At 49.5% G+C, this 16,469-nt stretch overlaps 11 non-coding genes across 11 annotated transcripts; all 11 read right to left on the bottom strand.

Moving 5' to 3' along the window:
- Positions 1–1,684: 1,684 nt before the first annotated feature.
- Positions 1,685–1,758, bottom strand: Trnaa-agc (transfer RNA alanine (anticodon AGC)). The gene has a single exon. It is a non-coding gene; the product is annotated as a tRNA-Ala (tRNA).
- Positions 1,759–3,157: 1,399 nt separating this feature from the next.
- Positions 3,158–3,231, bottom strand: Trnaa-agc (transfer RNA alanine (anticodon AGC)). The gene has a single exon. It is a non-coding gene; the product is annotated as a tRNA-Ala (tRNA).
- A 1,387-nt stretch (positions 3,232–4,618) lies between these two features.
- Positions 4,619–4,692, bottom strand: Trnaa-agc (transfer RNA alanine (anticodon AGC)). The gene has a single exon. It is a non-coding gene; the product is annotated as a tRNA-Ala (tRNA).
- Positions 4,693–6,079: 1,387 nt separating this feature from the next.
- On the bottom strand, positions 6,080–6,153 carry Trnaa-agc (transfer RNA alanine (anticodon AGC)). Its single transcript has one exon. It is a non-coding gene; the product is annotated as a tRNA-Ala (tRNA).
- A 1,399-nt stretch (positions 6,154–7,552) lies between these two features.
- Trnaa-agc (transfer RNA alanine (anticodon AGC)) lies at positions 7,553–7,626 on the bottom strand. Its single transcript has one exon. It is a non-coding gene; the product is annotated as a tRNA-Ala (tRNA).
- A 1,387-nt stretch (positions 7,627–9,013) lies between these two features.
- On the bottom strand, positions 9,014–9,087 carry Trnaa-agc (transfer RNA alanine (anticodon AGC)). The gene has a single exon. It is a non-coding gene; the product is annotated as a tRNA-Ala (tRNA).
- Positions 9,088–10,474: 1,387 nt separating this feature from the next.
- On the bottom strand, positions 10,475–10,548 carry Trnaa-agc (transfer RNA alanine (anticodon AGC)). Its single transcript has one exon. It is a non-coding gene; the product is annotated as a tRNA-Ala (tRNA).
- A 1,387-nt stretch (positions 10,549–11,935) lies between these two features.
- On the bottom strand, positions 11,936–12,009 carry Trnaa-agc (transfer RNA alanine (anticodon AGC)). Its single transcript has one exon. It is a non-coding gene; the product is annotated as a tRNA-Ala (tRNA).
- Positions 12,010–13,407: 1,398 nt separating this feature from the next.
- Trnaa-agc (transfer RNA alanine (anticodon AGC)) lies at positions 13,408–13,481 on the bottom strand. Its single transcript has one exon. It is a non-coding gene; the product is annotated as a tRNA-Ala (tRNA).
- Positions 13,482–14,879: 1,398 nt separating this feature from the next.
- Positions 14,880–14,953, bottom strand: Trnaa-agc (transfer RNA alanine (anticodon AGC)). Its single transcript has one exon. It is a non-coding gene; the product is annotated as a tRNA-Ala (tRNA).
- A 1,387-nt stretch (positions 14,954–16,340) lies between these two features.
- Positions 16,341–16,414, bottom strand: Trnaa-agc (transfer RNA alanine (anticodon AGC)). Its single transcript has one exon. It is a non-coding gene; the product is annotated as a tRNA-Ala (tRNA).
- Between the last annotated feature and the right edge of the window lie 55 nt (positions 16,415–16,469).

Here is a 16,469-nt window from a genome sequence, read left to right as displayed (position 1 = left end):
GATTGCTACGGCATCTGTTATCAGCAGTCACAACCAGCAACACCAGTAGCAGCCGACTGCACGCAAAGAATGGGAACGTGCAGTGGGATTTACGTGAAATCGGCGCAATTGTGGATGCTAATCGTTCGCTTGTATCTGCCTACACACCTCTGCCGGTTGGGAATTATTCCACTTGCATCGCAAGGTGCGCATGTAGGTGTGTTAAAAATTCTGGAGGCGCTGGGTATCGATCCCAGTACCTCTCGCACGCTAAGCGAGCGCTTTACCATCTGAGCTACGCCCACCACCCCCGATAGCTAGTAGTGCTACATACAGTCATATCAACGTCACAGACCCTTGCACTCCCATTATTCCGCAGACAAACACTACTCTCTATGTATCAGTGAGGGTGTCTTTCAGGTTTCGTGCATTCTGTATCGAATCGTAGTTGGCCACAATGAAAGTGGCACGCATAACGTCGAAAATAGAGTTCAGACACCGCTCTGAGTAAGACGAACGTGTTGTCCACCTCTAGACTTCAATGACGTTAAGCCGTGATACCTAAGACAGATCTGCACTCGATGACACCACGATAACAGCCAGTCCCCACACTTACATCTTGCTCTCCTTATGACAGTATACATCATATCAGTCTGTGACGCTGGTTTTGCAACTTCTTGCGTGCGTTTATGTTCGCTGCGACCAACACTTACCATGCACTGACCACAAAACATGGAGGAGCCGGGGCTTGAAACCGAGACCGTTCACACGCTAAGCGAACGATCTGCCAACTGAGCTACAGCTACACACACGACCAAGCCTGGCTATTCTCCATTCTTTGCGACTCTGATGTGCACGGACACGATGGTTGGTTGGTTTGTAGCGGCGAAGGTACCAGAATACAAAGGCGCGGACACGTTCATATACACAAGAGTTCCAAGTAGTTTCGATGCTCTGGTATTACGAATGCAAATTCCGTCTGTTTTGAACGTCTTAAATTGAAAGGGCGGTCACAAATTGGTCCATTTCACTCCTTGTCCACAATCACACAGCACCTGAGGTAACAAGCACATCTCAAGCCCCATTGTGCTCTCCATTGTTCATGCCAACTCAGTGCCTCGCTCTTTGCTACTGTGTCAAACTCTTGTCGTCCAACTGCAAAACACTGGGACACAACAAGTTTCCGCTTCCCCTTTGCACTGATCGTACTACGAAACGCTCCCCAAACTTGGCAATCACCCATGCAGATGACTTTTCCGACTTTACACGACGCTCACGCAACGCTCACGCTAGTGACAGCCTTATTTATAGTTCGACGTCGCGCCAAAGCGAATGAGCACATTTCGCCTACGGCTTAGGCCGCTCTTCTAGTGTGGCTGCCCTGTGTCTGCAGGCAGCGAGGGGCTGCAAGCTTCCTGTGTTCGCACCTATATCACCTGTGCTTTCGTTGTCAGAGACAGACTATCGCAAAACATACAACTCACTCCATGAATTGATTGCTACGGCATCTGTTATCAGCAGTCACAACCAGCAACACCAGTAGCAGCCGACTGCACGCAAAGAATGGGAACGTGCAGTGGGATTTACGTGAAATCGGCGCAATTGTGGATGCTAATCGTTCGCTTGTATCTGCCTACACACCTCTGCCGGTTGGGAATTATTCCACTTGCATCGCAAGGTGCGCATGTAGGTGTGTTAAAAATTCTGGAGGCGCTGGGTATCGATCCCAGTGCCTCTCGCACGCTAAGCGAGCGCTCTACCATCTGAGCTACGCCCACCCCCTCCGATAGCTAGTAGTGCTACATACAGTCATATCAACGTCACAGACCCTTGCACTCCCATTATTCCGCAGACAAACACTACTCTCTATGTATCAGTGAGGGTGTCTTTCAGGTTTCGTGCATTCTGTATCGAATCGTAGTTGGCCACAATGAAAGTGGCACGCATAACGTCGAAAATAGAGTTCAGACACCGCTCTGAGTAAGACGAACGTGTTGTCCACCTCTAGACTTCAATGACGTTAAGCCGTGATACCTAAGACAGATCTGCACTCGATGACACCACGATAACAGCCGGTCTCCACACTTACATCTTGCTCTCCTTATGACAGTATACATCATATCAGTCTGTGACGCTGGTTTTGCAACTTCTTGCGTGCGTTTATGTTCGCTGCGACCAACACTTACCATGCACTGACCACAAAACATGGAGGAGCCGGGGCTTGAAACCGAGACCGTTCACACGCTAAGCGAACGATCTGCCAACTGAGCTACAGCTACACACACGACCAAGCCTGGCTATTCTCCATTCTTTGCGACTCAGATGTGCACGGACACGATGGTTGGTTGGTTTGTAGCGGCGAAGGTACCAGAATACAAAGGCGCGGACACGTTCATATACAGAAGAGTTCCAAGTAGTTTCGATGCTCTGGTATTACGAATGCAAATTCCGTCTGTTTTGAACGTCTTAAATTGAAAGGGCGGTCACAAATTGGTCCATTTCACTCCTTGTCCACAATCACACAGCACCTGAGGTAACAAGCACATCTCAAGCCCCATTGTGCTCTCCATTGTTCATGCCAACTCAGTGCCTCGCTCTTTGCTACTGTGTCAAACTCTTGTCGTCCAACTGCAAAACACTGGGACACAACAAGTTTCCGCTTCCCCTTTGCACTGATCGTACTACGAAACGCTCCCCAAACTTGGCAATCACCCATGCAGATGACTTTTCCGACTTTACACGACGCTCACGCAACGCTCACGCTAGTGACAGCCTTATTTATAGTTCGACGTCGCGCCAAAGCGAATGAGCACATTTCGCCTACGGCTTAGGCCGCTCTTCTAGTGTGGCTGCCCTGTGTCTGCAGGCAGCGAGGGGCTGCAAGCTTCCTGTGTTCGCACCTATATCACCTGTGCTTTCGTTGTCAGAGACAGACTATCGCAAAACATACAACTCACTCCATGAATTGATTGCTACGGCATCTGTTATCAGCAGTCACAACCAGCAACACCAGTAGCAGCCGACTGCACGCAAAGAATGGGAACGTGCAGTGGGATTTACGTGAAATCGGCGCAATTGTGGATGCTAATCGTTCGCTTGTATCTGCCTACACACCTCTGCCGGTTGGGAATTATTCCACTTGCATCGCAAGGTGCGCATGTAGGTGTGTTAAAAATTCTGGAGGCGCTGGGTATCGATCCCAGTACCTCTCGCACGCTAAGCGAGCGCTCTACCATCTGAGCTACGCCCACCCCCCCGATAACTAGTAGTGCTACATACAGTCATATCAACGTCACAGACCCTTGCACTCCCATTATTCCGCAGACAAACACTACTCTCTATGTATCAGTGAGGGTGTCTTTCAGGTTTCGTGCATTCTGTATCGAATCGTAGTTGGCCACAATGAAAGTGGCACGCATAACGTCGAAAATAGAGTTCAGACACCGCTCTGAGTAAGACGAACGTGTTGTCCACCTCTAGACTTCAATGACGTTAAGCCTTGATACCTAAGACAGATCTGCACTCGATGACACCACGATAACAGCCGGTCCCCACACTTACATCTTGCTCTCCTTATGACAGTATACATCATATCAGTCTGTGACGCTGGTTTTGCAACTCCTTGCGTGCGTTTATGTTCGCTGCGACCAACACTTACCATGCACTGACCACAAAACATGGAGGAGCCGGGGCTTGAAACCCAGACCGTTCACACGCTAAGCGAACGATCTGCCAACTGAGCTACAGCTACACACACGACCAAGCCTGGCTATTCTCCATTCTTTGCGACTCTGATGTGCACGGACACGATGGTTGGTTGGTTTGTAGCGGCGAAGGTACCAGAATACAAAGGCGCGGACACGTTCATATACACAAGAGTTCCAAGTAGTTTCGATGCTCTGGTATTACGAATGCAAATTCCGTCTGTTTTGAACGTCTTAAATTGAAAGGGCGGTCACAAATTGGTCCATTTCACTCCTTGTCCACAATCACACAGCACCTGAGGTAACAAGCACATCTCAAGCCCCATTGTGCTCTCCATTGTTCATGCCAACTCAGTGCCTCGCTCTTTGCTACTGTGTCAAACTCTTGTCGTCCAACTGCAAAACACTGGGACACAACAAGTTTCCGCTTCCCCTTTGCACTGATCGTACTACGAAACGCTCCCCAAACTTGGCAATCACCCATGCAGATGACTTTTCCGACTTTACACGACGCTCACGCTAGTGTCAGCCTTATTTATAGTTCGACGTCGCGCCAAAGCGAATGAGCACATTTCGCCTACGGCTTAGGCCGCTCTTCTAGTGTGGCTGCCCTGTGTCTGCAGGCAGCGAGGGGCTGCAAGCTTCCTGTGTTCGCACCTATATCACCTGTGCTTTCGTTGTCAGAGACAGACTATCGCAAAACATACAACTCACTCCATGAATTGATTGCTACGGCATCTGTTATCAGCAGTCACAACCAGCAACACCAGTAGCAGCCGACTGCACGCAAAGAATGGGAACGTGCAGTGGGATTTACGTGAAATCGGCGCAATTGTGGATGCTAATCGTTCGCTTGTATCTGCCTACACACCTCTGCCGGTTGGGAATTATTCCACTTGCATCGCAAGGTGCGCATGTAGGTGTGTTAAAAATTCTGGAGGCGCTGGGTATCGATCCCAGTACCTCTCGCACGCTAAGCGAGCGCTCTACCATCTGAGCTACGCCCACCCCCCCGATAACTAGTAGTGCTACATACAGTCATATCAACGTCACAGACCCTTGCACTCCCATTATTCCACAGACAAACTCTACTCTCTATGTATCAGTGAGGGTGTCTTTCAGGTTTCGTGCATTCTGTATCGAATCGTAGTTGGCCACAATGAAAGTGGCACGCATAACGTCGAAAATAGAGTTCAGACACCGCTCTGAGTAAGACGAACGTGTTGTCCACCTCTAGACTTCAATGACGTTAAGCCGTGATACCTAAGACAGATCTGCACTCGATGACACCACGATAACAGCCGGTCCCCACACTTACATCTTGCTCTCCTTATGACAGTATACATCATATCAGTCTGTGACGCTGGTTTTGCAACTTCTTGCGTGCGTTTATGTTCGCTGCGACCAACACTTACCATGCACTGACCACAAAACATGGAGGAGCCGGGGCTTGAAACCGAGACCGTTCACACGCTAAGCGAACGATCTGCCAACTGAGCTACAGCTACACACACGACCAAGCCTGGCTATTCTCCATTCTTTGCGACTCTGATGTGCACGGACACGATGGTTGGTTGGTTTGTAGCGGCGAAGGTACCAGAATACAAAGGCGCGGACACGTTCATATACACAAGAGTTCCAAGTAGTTTCGATGCTCTGGTATTACGAATGCAAATTCCGTCTGTTTTGAACGTCTTAAATTGAAAGGGCGGTCACAAATTGGTCCATTTCACTCCTTGTCCACAATCACACAGCACCTGAGGTAACAAGCACATCTCAAGCCCCATTGTGCTCTCCATTGTTCATGCCAACTCAGTGCCTCGCTCTTTGCTACTGTGTCAAACTCTTGTCGTCCAACTGCAAAACACTGGGACACAACAAGTTTCCGCTTCCCCTTTGCACTGATCGTACTACGAAACGCTCCCCAAACTTGGCAATCACCCATGCAGATGACTTTTCCGACTTTACACGACGCTCACGCTAGTGACAGCCTTATTTATAGTTCGACGTCGCGCCAAAGCGAATGAGCACATTTCGCCTACGGCTTAGGCCGCTCTTCTAGTGTGGCTGCCCTGTGTCTGCAGGCAGCGAGGGGCTGCAAGCTTCCTGTGTTCGCACCTATATCACCTGTGCTTTCGTTGTCAGAGACAGACTATCGCAAAACATACAACTCACTCCATGAATTGATTGCTACGGCATCTGTTATCAGCAGTCACAACCAGCAACACCAGTAGCAGCCGACTGCACGCAAAGAATGGGAACGTGCAGTGGGATTTACGTGAAATCGGCGCAATTGTGGATGCTAATCGTTCGCTTGTATCTGCCTACACACCTCTGCCGGTTGGGAATTATTCCACTTGCATCGCAAGGTGCGCATGTAGGTGTGTTAAAAATTCTGGAGGCGCTGGGTATCGATCCCAGTGCCTCTCGCACGCTAAGCGAGCGCTCTACCATCTGAGCTACGCCCACCCCCTCCGATAGCTAGTAGTGCTACATACAGTCATATCAACGTCACAGACCCTTGCACTCCCATTATTCCGCAGACAAACACTACTCTCTATGTATCAGTGAGGGTGTCTTTCAGGTTTCGTGCATTCTGTATCGAATCGTAGTTGGCCACAATGAAAGTGGCACGCATAACGTCGAAAATAGAGTTCAGACACCGCTCTGAGTAAGACGAACGTGTTGTCCACCTCTAGACTTCAATGACGTTAAGCCGTGATACCTAAGACAGATCTGCACTCGATGACACCACGATAACAGCCGGTCCCCACACTTACATCTTGTTCTCCTTATGACAGTATACATCATATCAGTCTGTGACGCTGGTTTTGCAACTTCTTGCGTGCGTTTATGTTCGCTGCGACCAACACTTACCATGCACTGACCACAAAACATGGAGGAGCCGGGGCTTGAAACCGAGACCGTTCACACGCTAAGCGAACGATCTGCCAACTGAGCTACAGCTACACACACGACCAAGCCTGGCTATTCTCCATTCTTTGCGACTCTGATGTGCACGGACACGATGGTTGGTTGGTTTGTAGCGGCGAAGGTACCAGAATACAAAGGCGCGGACACGTTCATATACACAAGAGTTCCAAGTAGTTTCGATGCTCTGGTATTACGAATGCAAATTCCGTCTGTTTTGAACGTCTTAAATTGAAAGGGCGGTCACAAATTGGTCCATTTCACTCCTTGTCCACAATCACACAGCACCTGAGGTAACAAGCACATCTCAAGCCCCATTGTGCTCTCCATTGTTCATGCCAACTCAGTGCCTCGCTCTTTGCTACTGTGTCAAACTCTTGTCGTCCAACTGCAAAACACTGGGACACAACAAGTTTCCGCTTCCCCTTTGCACTGATCGTACTACGAAACGCTCCCCAAACTTGGCAATCACCCATGCAGATGACTTTTCCGACTTTACACGACGCTCACGCAACGCTCACGCTAGTGACAGCCTTATTTATAGTTCGACGTCGCGCCAAAGCGAATGAGCACATTTCGCCTACGGCTTAGGCCGCTCTTCTAGTGTGGCTGCCCTGTGTCTGCAGGCAGCGAGGGGCTGCAAGCTTCCTGTGTTCGCACCTATATCACCTGTGCTTTCGTTGTCAGAGACAGACTATCGCAAAACATACAACTCACTCCATGAATTGATTGCTACGGCATCTGTTATCAGCAGTCACAACCAGCAACACCAGTAGCAGCCGACTGCACGCAAAGAATGGGAACGTGCAGTGGGATTTACGTGAAATCGGCGCAATTGTGGATGCTAATCGTTCGCTTGTATCTGCCTACACACCTCTGCCGGTTGGGAATTATTCCACTTGCATCGCAAGGTGCGCATGTAGGTGTGTTAAAAATTCTGGAGGCGCTGGGTATCGATCCCAGTACCTCTCGCACGCTAAGCGAGCGCTCTACCATCTGAGCTACGCCCACCCCCCCGATAACTAGTAGTGCTACATACAGTCATATCAACGTCACAGACCCTTGCACTCCCATTATTCCGCAGACAAACACTACTCTCTATGTATCAGTGAGGGTGTCTTTCAGGTTTCGTGCATTCTGTATCGAATCGTAGTTGGCCACAATGAAAGTGGCACGCATAACGTCGAAAATAGAGTTCAGACACCGCTCTGAGTAAGACGAACGTGTTGTCCACCTCTAGACTTCAATGACGTTAAGCCGTGATACCTAAGACAGATCTGCACTCGATGACACCACGATAACAGCCGGTCCCCACACTTACATCTTGCTCTCCTTATGACAGTATACATCATATCAGTCTGTGACGCTGGTTTTGCAACTCCTTGCGTGCGTTTATGTTCGCTGCGACCAACACTTACCATGCACTGACCACAAAACATGGAGGAGCCGGGGCTTGAAACCCAGACCGTTCACACGCTAAGCGAACGATCTGCCAACTGAGCTACAGCTACACACACGACCAAGCCTGGCTATTCTCCATTCTTTGCGACTCTGATGTGCACGGACACGATGGTTGGTTGGTTTGTAGCGGCGAAGGTACCAGAATACAAAGGCGCGGACACGTTCATATACACAAGAGTTCCAAGTAGTTTCGATGCTCTGGTATTACGAATGCAAATTCCGTCTGTTTTGAACGTCTTAAATTGAAAGGGCGGTCACAAATTGGTCCATTTCACTCCTTGTCCACAATCACACAGCACCTGAGGTAACAAGCACATCTCAAGCCCCATTGTGCTCTCCATTGTTCATGCCAACTCAGTGCCTCGCTCTTTGCTACTGTGTCAAACTCTTGTCGTCCAACTGCAAAACACTGGGACACAACAAGTTTCCGCTTCCCCTTTGCACTGATCGTACTACGAAACGCTCCCAAAACTTGGCAATCACCCATGCAGATGACTTTTCCGACTTTACACGACGCTCACGCTAGTGTCAGCCTTATTTATAGTTCGACGTCGCGCCAAAGCGAATGAGCACATTTCGCCTACGGCTTAGGCCGCTCTTCTAGTGTGGCTGCCCTGTGTCTGCAGGCAGCGAGGGGCTGCAAGCTTCCTGTGTTCGCACCTATATCACCTGTGCTTTCGTTGTCAGAGACAGACTATCGCAAAACATACAACTCACTCCATGAATTGATTGCTACGGCATCTGTTATCAGCAGTCACAACCAGCAACACCAGTAGCAGCCGACTGCACGCAAAGAATGGGAACGTGCAGTGGGATTTACGTGAAATCGGCGCAATTGTGGATGCTAATCGTTCGCTTGTATCTGCCTACACACCTCTGCCGGTTGGGAATTATTCCACTTGCATCGCAAGGTGCGCATGTAGGTGTGTTAAAAATTCTGGAGGCGCTGGGTATCGATCCCAGTACCTCTCGCACGCTAAGCGAGCGCTCTACCATCTGAGCTACGCCCACCCCCCCGATAACTAGTAGTGCTACATACAGTCATATCAACGTCACAGACCCTTGCACTCCCATTATTCCGCAGACAAACACTACTCTCTATGTATCAGTGAGGGTGTCTTTCAGGTTTCGTGCATTCTGTATCGAATCGTAGTTGGCCACAATGAAAGTGGCACGCATAACGTCGAAAATAGAGTTCAGACACCGCTCTGAGTAAGACGAACGTGTTGTCCACCTCTAGACTTCAATGACGTTAAGCCGTGATACCTAAGACAGATCTGCACTCGATGACACCACGATAACAGCCGGTCCCCACACTTACATCTTGCTCTCCTTATGACAGTATACATCATATCAGTCTGTGACGCTGGTTTTGCAACTCCTTGCGTGCGTTTATGTTCGCTGCGACCAACACTTACCATGCACTGACCACAAAACATGGAGGAGCCGGGGCTTGAAACCCAGACCGTTCACACGCTAAGCGAACGATCTGCCAACTGAGCTACAGCTACACACACGACCAAGCCTGGCTATTCTCCATTCTTTGCGACTCTGATGTGCACGGACACGATGGTTGGTTGGTTTGTAGCGGCGAAGGTACCAGAATACAAAGGCGCGGACACGTTCATATACACAAGAGTTCCAAGTAGTTTCGATGCTCTGGTATTACGAATGCAAATTCCGTCTGTTTTGAACGTCTTAAATTGAAAGGGCGGTCACAAATTGGTCCATTTCACTCCTTGTCCACAATCACACAGCACCTGAGGTAACAAGCACATCTCAAGCCCCATTGTGCTCTCCATTGTTCATGCCAACTCAGTGCCTCGCTCTTTGCTACTGTGTCAAACTCTTGTCGTCCAACTGCAAAACACTGGGACACAACAAGTTTCCGCTTCCCCTTTGCACTGATCGTACTACGAAACGCTCCCCAAACTTGGCAATCACCCATGCAGATGACTTTTCCGACTTTACACGACGCTCACGCTAGTGTCAGCCTTATTTATAGTTCGACGTCGCGCCAAAGCGAATGAGCACATTTCGCCTACGGCTTAGGCCGCTCTTCTAGTGTGGCTGCCCTGTGTCTGCAGGCAGCGAGGGGCTGCAAGCTTCCTGTGTTCGCACCTATATCACCTGTGCTTTCGTTGTCAGAGACAGACTATCGCAAAACATACAACTCACTCCATGAATTGATTGCTACGGCATCTGTTATCAGCAGTCACAACCAGCAACACCAGTAGCAGCCGACTGCACGCAAAGAATGGGAACGTGCAGTGGGATTTACGTGAAATCGGCGCAATTGTGGATGCTAATCGTTCGCTTGTATCTGCCTACACACCTCTGCCGGTTGGGAATTATTCCACTTGCATCGCAAGGTGCGCATGTAGGTGTGTTAAAAATTCTGGAGGCGCTGGGTATCGATCCCAGTACCTCTCGCACGCTAAGCGAGCGCTCTACCATCTGAGCTACGCCCACCCCCCCGATAACTAGTAGTGCTACATACAGTCATATCAACGTCACAGACCCTTGCACTCCCATTATTCCACAGACAAACTCTACTCTCTATGTATCAGTGAGGGTGTCTTTCAGGTTTCGTGCATTCTGTATCGAATCGTAGTTGGCCACAATGAAAGTGGCACGCATAACGTCGAAAATAGAGTTCAGACACCGCTCTGAGTAAGACGAACGTGTTGTCCACCTCTAGACTTCAATGACGTTAAGCCGTGATACCTAAGACAGATCTGCACTCGATGACACCACGATAACAGCCGGTCCCCACACTTACATCTTGCTCTCCTTATGACAGTATACATCATATCAGTCTGTGACGCTGGTTTTGCAACTTCTTGCGTGCGTTTATGTTCGCTGCGACCAACACTTACCATGCACTGACCACAAAACATGGAGGAGCCGGGGCTTGAAACCGAGACCGTTCACACGCTAAGCGAACGATCTGCCAACTGAGCTACAGCTACACACACGACCAAGCCTGGCTATTCTCCATTCTTTGCGACTCTGATGTGCACGGACACGATGGTTGGTTGGTTTGTAGCGGCGAAGGTACCAGAATACAAAGGCGCGGACACGTTCATATACACAAGAGTTCCAAGTAGTTTCGATGCTCTGGTATTACGAATGCAAATTCCGTCTGTTTTGAACGTCTTAAATTGAAAGGGCGGTCACAAATTGGTCCATTTCACTCCTTGTCCACAATCACACAGCACCTGAGGTAACAAGCACATCTCAAGCCCCATTGTGCTCTCCATTGTTCATGCCAACTCAGTGCCTCGCTCTTTGCTACTGTGTCAAACTCTTGTCGTCCAACTGCAAAACACTGGGACACAACAAGTTTCCGCTTCCCCTTTGCACTGATCGTACTACGAAACGCTCCCCAAACTTGGCAATCACCCATGCAGATGACTTTTCCGACTTTACACGACGCTCACGCTAGTGTCAGCCTTATTTATAGTTCGACGTCGCGCCAAAGCGAATGAGCACATTTCGCCTACGGCTTAGGCCGCTCTTCTAGTGTGGCTGCCCTGTGTCTGCAGGCAGCGAGGGGCTGCAAGCTTCCTGTGTTCGCACCTATATCACCTGTGCTTTCGTTGTCAGAGACAGACTATCGCAAAACATACAACTCACTCCATGAATTGATTGCTACGGCATCTGTTATCAGCAGTCACAACCAGCAACACCAGTAGCAGCCGACTGCACGCAAAGAATGGGAACGTGCAGTGGGATTTACGTGAAATCGGCGCAATTGTGGATGCTAATCGTTCGCTTGTATCTGCCTACACACCTCTGCCGGTTGGGAATTATTCCACTTGCATCGCAAGGTGCGCATGTAGGTGTGTTAAAAATTCTGGAGGCGCTGGGTATCGATCCCAGTACCTCTCGCACGCTAAGCGAGCGCTCTACCATCTGAGCTACGCCCACCCCCCCGATAACTAGTAGTGCTACATACAGTCATATCAACGTCACAGACCCTTGCACTCCCATTATTCCACAGACAAACTCTACTCTCTATGTATCAGTGAGGGTGTCTTTCAGGTTTCGTGCATTCTGTATCGAATCGTAGTTGGCCACAATGAAAGTGGCACGCATAACGTCGAAAATAGAGTTCAGACACCGCTCTGAGTAAGACGAACGTGTTGTCCACCTCTAGACTTCAATGACGTTAAGCCGTGATACCTAAGACAGATCTGCACTCGATGACACCACGATAACAGCCGGTCCCCACACTTACATCTTGCTCTCCTTATGACAGTATACATCATATCAGTCTGTGACGCTGGTTTTGCAACTTCTTGCGTGCGTTTATGTTCGCTGCGACCAACACTTACCATGCACTGACCACAAAACATGGAGGAGCCGGGGCTTGAAACCGAGACCGTTCACACGCTAAGCGAACGATCTGCCAACTGAGCTACAGCTACACACACGACCAAGCCTGGCTATTCTCCATTCTTTGCGACTCTGATGTGCACGGACACGATGGTTGGTTGGTTTGTAGCGGCGAAGGTACCAGAATACAAAGGCGCGGACACGTTCATATACACAAGAGTTCCAAGTAGTTTCGATGCTCTGGTATTACGAATGCAAATTCCGTCTGTTTTGAACGTCTTAAATTGAAAGGGCGGTCACAAATTGGTCCATTTCACTCCTTGTCCACAATCACACAGCACCTGAGGTAACAAGCACATCTCAAGCCCCATTGTGCTCTCCATTGTTCATGCCAACTCAGTGCCTCGCTCTTTGCTACTGTGTCAAACTCTTGTCGTCCAACTGCAAAACACTGGGACACAACAAGTTTCCGCTTCCCCTTTGCACTGATCGTACTACGAAACGCTCCCCAAACTTGGCAATCACCCATGCAGATGACTTTTCCGACTTTACACGACGCTCACGCAACGCTCACGCTAGTGACAGCCTTATTTATAGTTCGACGTCGCGCCAAAGCGAATGAGCACATTTCGCCTACGGCTTAGGCCGCTCTTCTAGTGTGGCTGCCCTGTGTCTGCAGGCAGCGAGGGGCTGCAAGCTTCCTGTGTTCGCACCTATATCACCTGTGCTTTCGTTGTCAGAGACAGACTATCGCAAAACATACAACTCACTCCATGAATTGATTGCTACGGCATCTGTTATCAGCAGTCACAACCAGCAACACCAGTAGCAGCCGACTGCACGCAAAGAATGGGAACGTGCAGTGGGATTTACGTGAAATCGGCGCAATTGTGGATGCTAATCGTTCGCTTGTATCTGCCTACACACCTCTGCCGGTTGGGAATTATTCCACTTGCATCGCAAGGTGCGCATGTAGGTGTGTTAAAAATTCTGGAGGCGCTGGGTATCGATCCCAGTACCTCTCGCACGCTAAGCGAGCGCTCTACCATCTGAGCTACGCCCACCCCCCCGATAACTAGTAGTGCTACATACAGTCATATCAACGTCACAGACCCTTGCACTCCCATTATTCCACAGACAAACTCTACTCTCTATGTATCAGTGAGGGTGTCTTTCAGGTTTCGTGCATTCTGTATCGAATCGTAGTTGGCCACAATGAAAGTGGCACGCATAACGTCGAAAATAGAGTTCAGACACCGCTCTGAGTAAGACGAACGTGTTGTCCACCTCTAGACTTCAATGACGTTAAGCCGTGATACCTAAGACAGATCTGCACTCGATGACACCACGATAACAGCCGGTCCCCACACTTACATCTTGCTCTCCTTATGACAGTATACATCATATCAGTCTGTGACGCTGGTTTTGCAACTTCTTGCGTGCGTTTATGTTCGCTGCGACCAACACTTACCATGCACTGACCACAAAACATGGAGGAGCCGGGGCTTGAAACCGAGACCGTTCACACGCTAAGCGAACGATCTGCCAACTGAGCTACAGCTACACACACGACCAAGCCTGGCTATTCTCCATTCTTTGCGACTCTGATGTGCACGGACACGATGGTTGGTTGGTTTGTAGCGGCGAAGGTACCAGAATACAAAGGCGCGGACACGTTCATATACACAAGAGTTCCAAGTAGTTTCGATGCTCTGGTATTACGAATGCAAATTCCGTCTGTTTTGAACGTCTTAAATTGAAAGGGCGGTCACAAATTGGTCCATTTCACTCCTTGTCCACAATCACACAGCACCTGAGGTAACAAGCACATCTCAAGCCCCATTGTGCTCTCCATTGTTCATGCCAACTCAGTGCCTCGCTCTTTGCTACTGTGTCAAACTCTTGTCGTCCAACTGCAAAACACTGGGACACAACAAGTTTCCGCTTCCCCTTTGCACTGATCGTACTACGAAACGCTCCCCAAACTTGGCAATCACCCATGCAGATGACTTTTCCGACTTTACACGACGCTCACGCAACGCTCACGCTAGTGACAGCCTTATTTATAGTTCGACGTCGCGCCAAAGCGAATGAGCACATTTCGCCTACGGCTTAGGCCGCTCTTCTAGTGTGGCTGCCCTGTGTCTGCAGGCAGCGAGGGGCTGCAAGCTTCCTGTGTTCGCACCTATATCACCTGTGCTTTCGTTGTCAGAGACAGACTATCGCAAAACATACAACTCACTCCATGAATTGATTGCTACGGCATCTGTTATCAGCAGTCACAACCAGCAACACCAGTAGCAGCCGACTGCACGCAAAGAATGGGAACGTGCAGTGGGATTTACGTGAAATCGGCGCAATTGTGGATGCTAATCGTTCGCTTGTATCTGCCTACACACCTCTGCCGGTTGGGAATTATTCCACTTGCATCGCAAGGTGCGCATGTAGGTGTGTTAAAAATTCTGGAGGCGCTGGGTATCGATCCCAGTACCTCTCGCACGCTAAGCGAGCGCTCTACCATCTGAGCTACGCCCACCCCCCCGATAACTAGTAGTGCTACATACAGTCATATCAACGTCACAGACCCTTGCACTCCCATTATTCCGCAGACAAACACTACTCTCTATGTATCAGTGAGGGTGTCTTTCAGGTTTCGTGCATTCTGTATCGAATCGTAGTTGGCCACAATGAAAGTGGCACGCATAACGTCGAAAATAGAGTTCAGACACCGCTCTGAGTAAGACGAACGTGTTGTCCACCTCTAGACTTCAATGACGTTAAGCCGTGATACCTAAGACAGATCTGCACTCGATGACACCACGATAACAGCCGGTCCCCACACTTACATCTTGCTCTCCTTATGACAGTATACATCATATCAGTCTGTGACGCTGGTTTTGCAACTCCTTGCGTGCGTTTATGTTCGCTGCGACCAACACTTACCATGCACTGACCACAAAACATGGAGGAGCCGGGGCTTGAAACCCAGACCGTTCACACGCTAAGCGAACGATCTGCCAACTGAGCTACAGCTACGCACACGACCAAGCCTGGCTATTCTCCATTCTTTGCGACTCTGATGTGCACGGACACGATGGTTGGTTGGTTTGTAGCGGCGAAGGTACCAGAATACAAAGGCGCGGACACGTTCATATACACAAGAATTCCAAGTAGTTTCGATGCTCTGGTATTACGAATGCAAATTCCGTCTGTTTTGAACGTCTTAAATTGAAAGGGCGGTCACAAATTGGTCCATTTCACTCCTTGTCCACAATCACACAGCACCTGAGGTAACAAGCACATCTCAAGCCCCATTGTGCTCTCCATTGTTCATGCCAACTCAGTGCCTCGCTCTTTGCTACTGTGTCAAACTCTTGTCGTCCAACTGCAAAACACTGGGACACAACAAGTTTCCGCTTCCCCTTTGCACTGATCGTACTACGAAACGCTCCCCAAACTTGGCAATCACCCATGCAGATGACTTTTCCGACTTTACACGACGCTCACGCTAGTGACAGCCTTATTTATAGTTCGACGTCGCGCCAAAGCGAATGAGCACATTTCGCCTACGGCTTAGGCCGCTCTTCTAGTGTGGCTGCCCTGTGTCTGCAGGCAGCGAGGGGCTGCAAGCTTCCTGTGTTCGCACCTATATCACCTGTGCTTTCGTTGTCAGAGACAGACTATCGCAAAACATACAACTCACTCCATGAATTGATTGCTACGGCATCTGTTATCAGCAGTCACAACCAGCAACACCAGTAGCAGCCGACTGCACGCAAAGAATGGGAACGTGCAGTGGGATTTACGTGAAATCGGCGCAATTGTGGATGCTAATCGTTCGCTTGTATCTGCCTACACACCTCTGCCGGTTGGGAATTATTCCACTTGCATCGCAAGGTGCGCATGTAGGTGTGTTAAAAATTCTGGAGGCGCTGGGTATCGATCCCAGTACCTCTCGCACGCTAAGCGAGCGCTCTACCATCTGAGCTACGCCCACCCCCCCCCCCCGATAGTTAGTAGTGCTACATACAGTCATATCAACGTCACAGACCC

This window comes from Schistocerca gregaria, chromosome 3 (genome assembly GCF_023897955.1).
Source record: "Schistocerca gregaria isolate iqSchGreg1 chromosome 3, iqSchGreg1.2, whole genome shotgun sequence".
NCBI classification, from domain to species: domain Eukaryota; kingdom Metazoa; phylum Arthropoda; class Insecta; order Orthoptera; family Acrididae; genus Schistocerca; species Schistocerca gregaria.
This window is presented reverse-complemented; position numbering and strand designations above follow the sequence as displayed.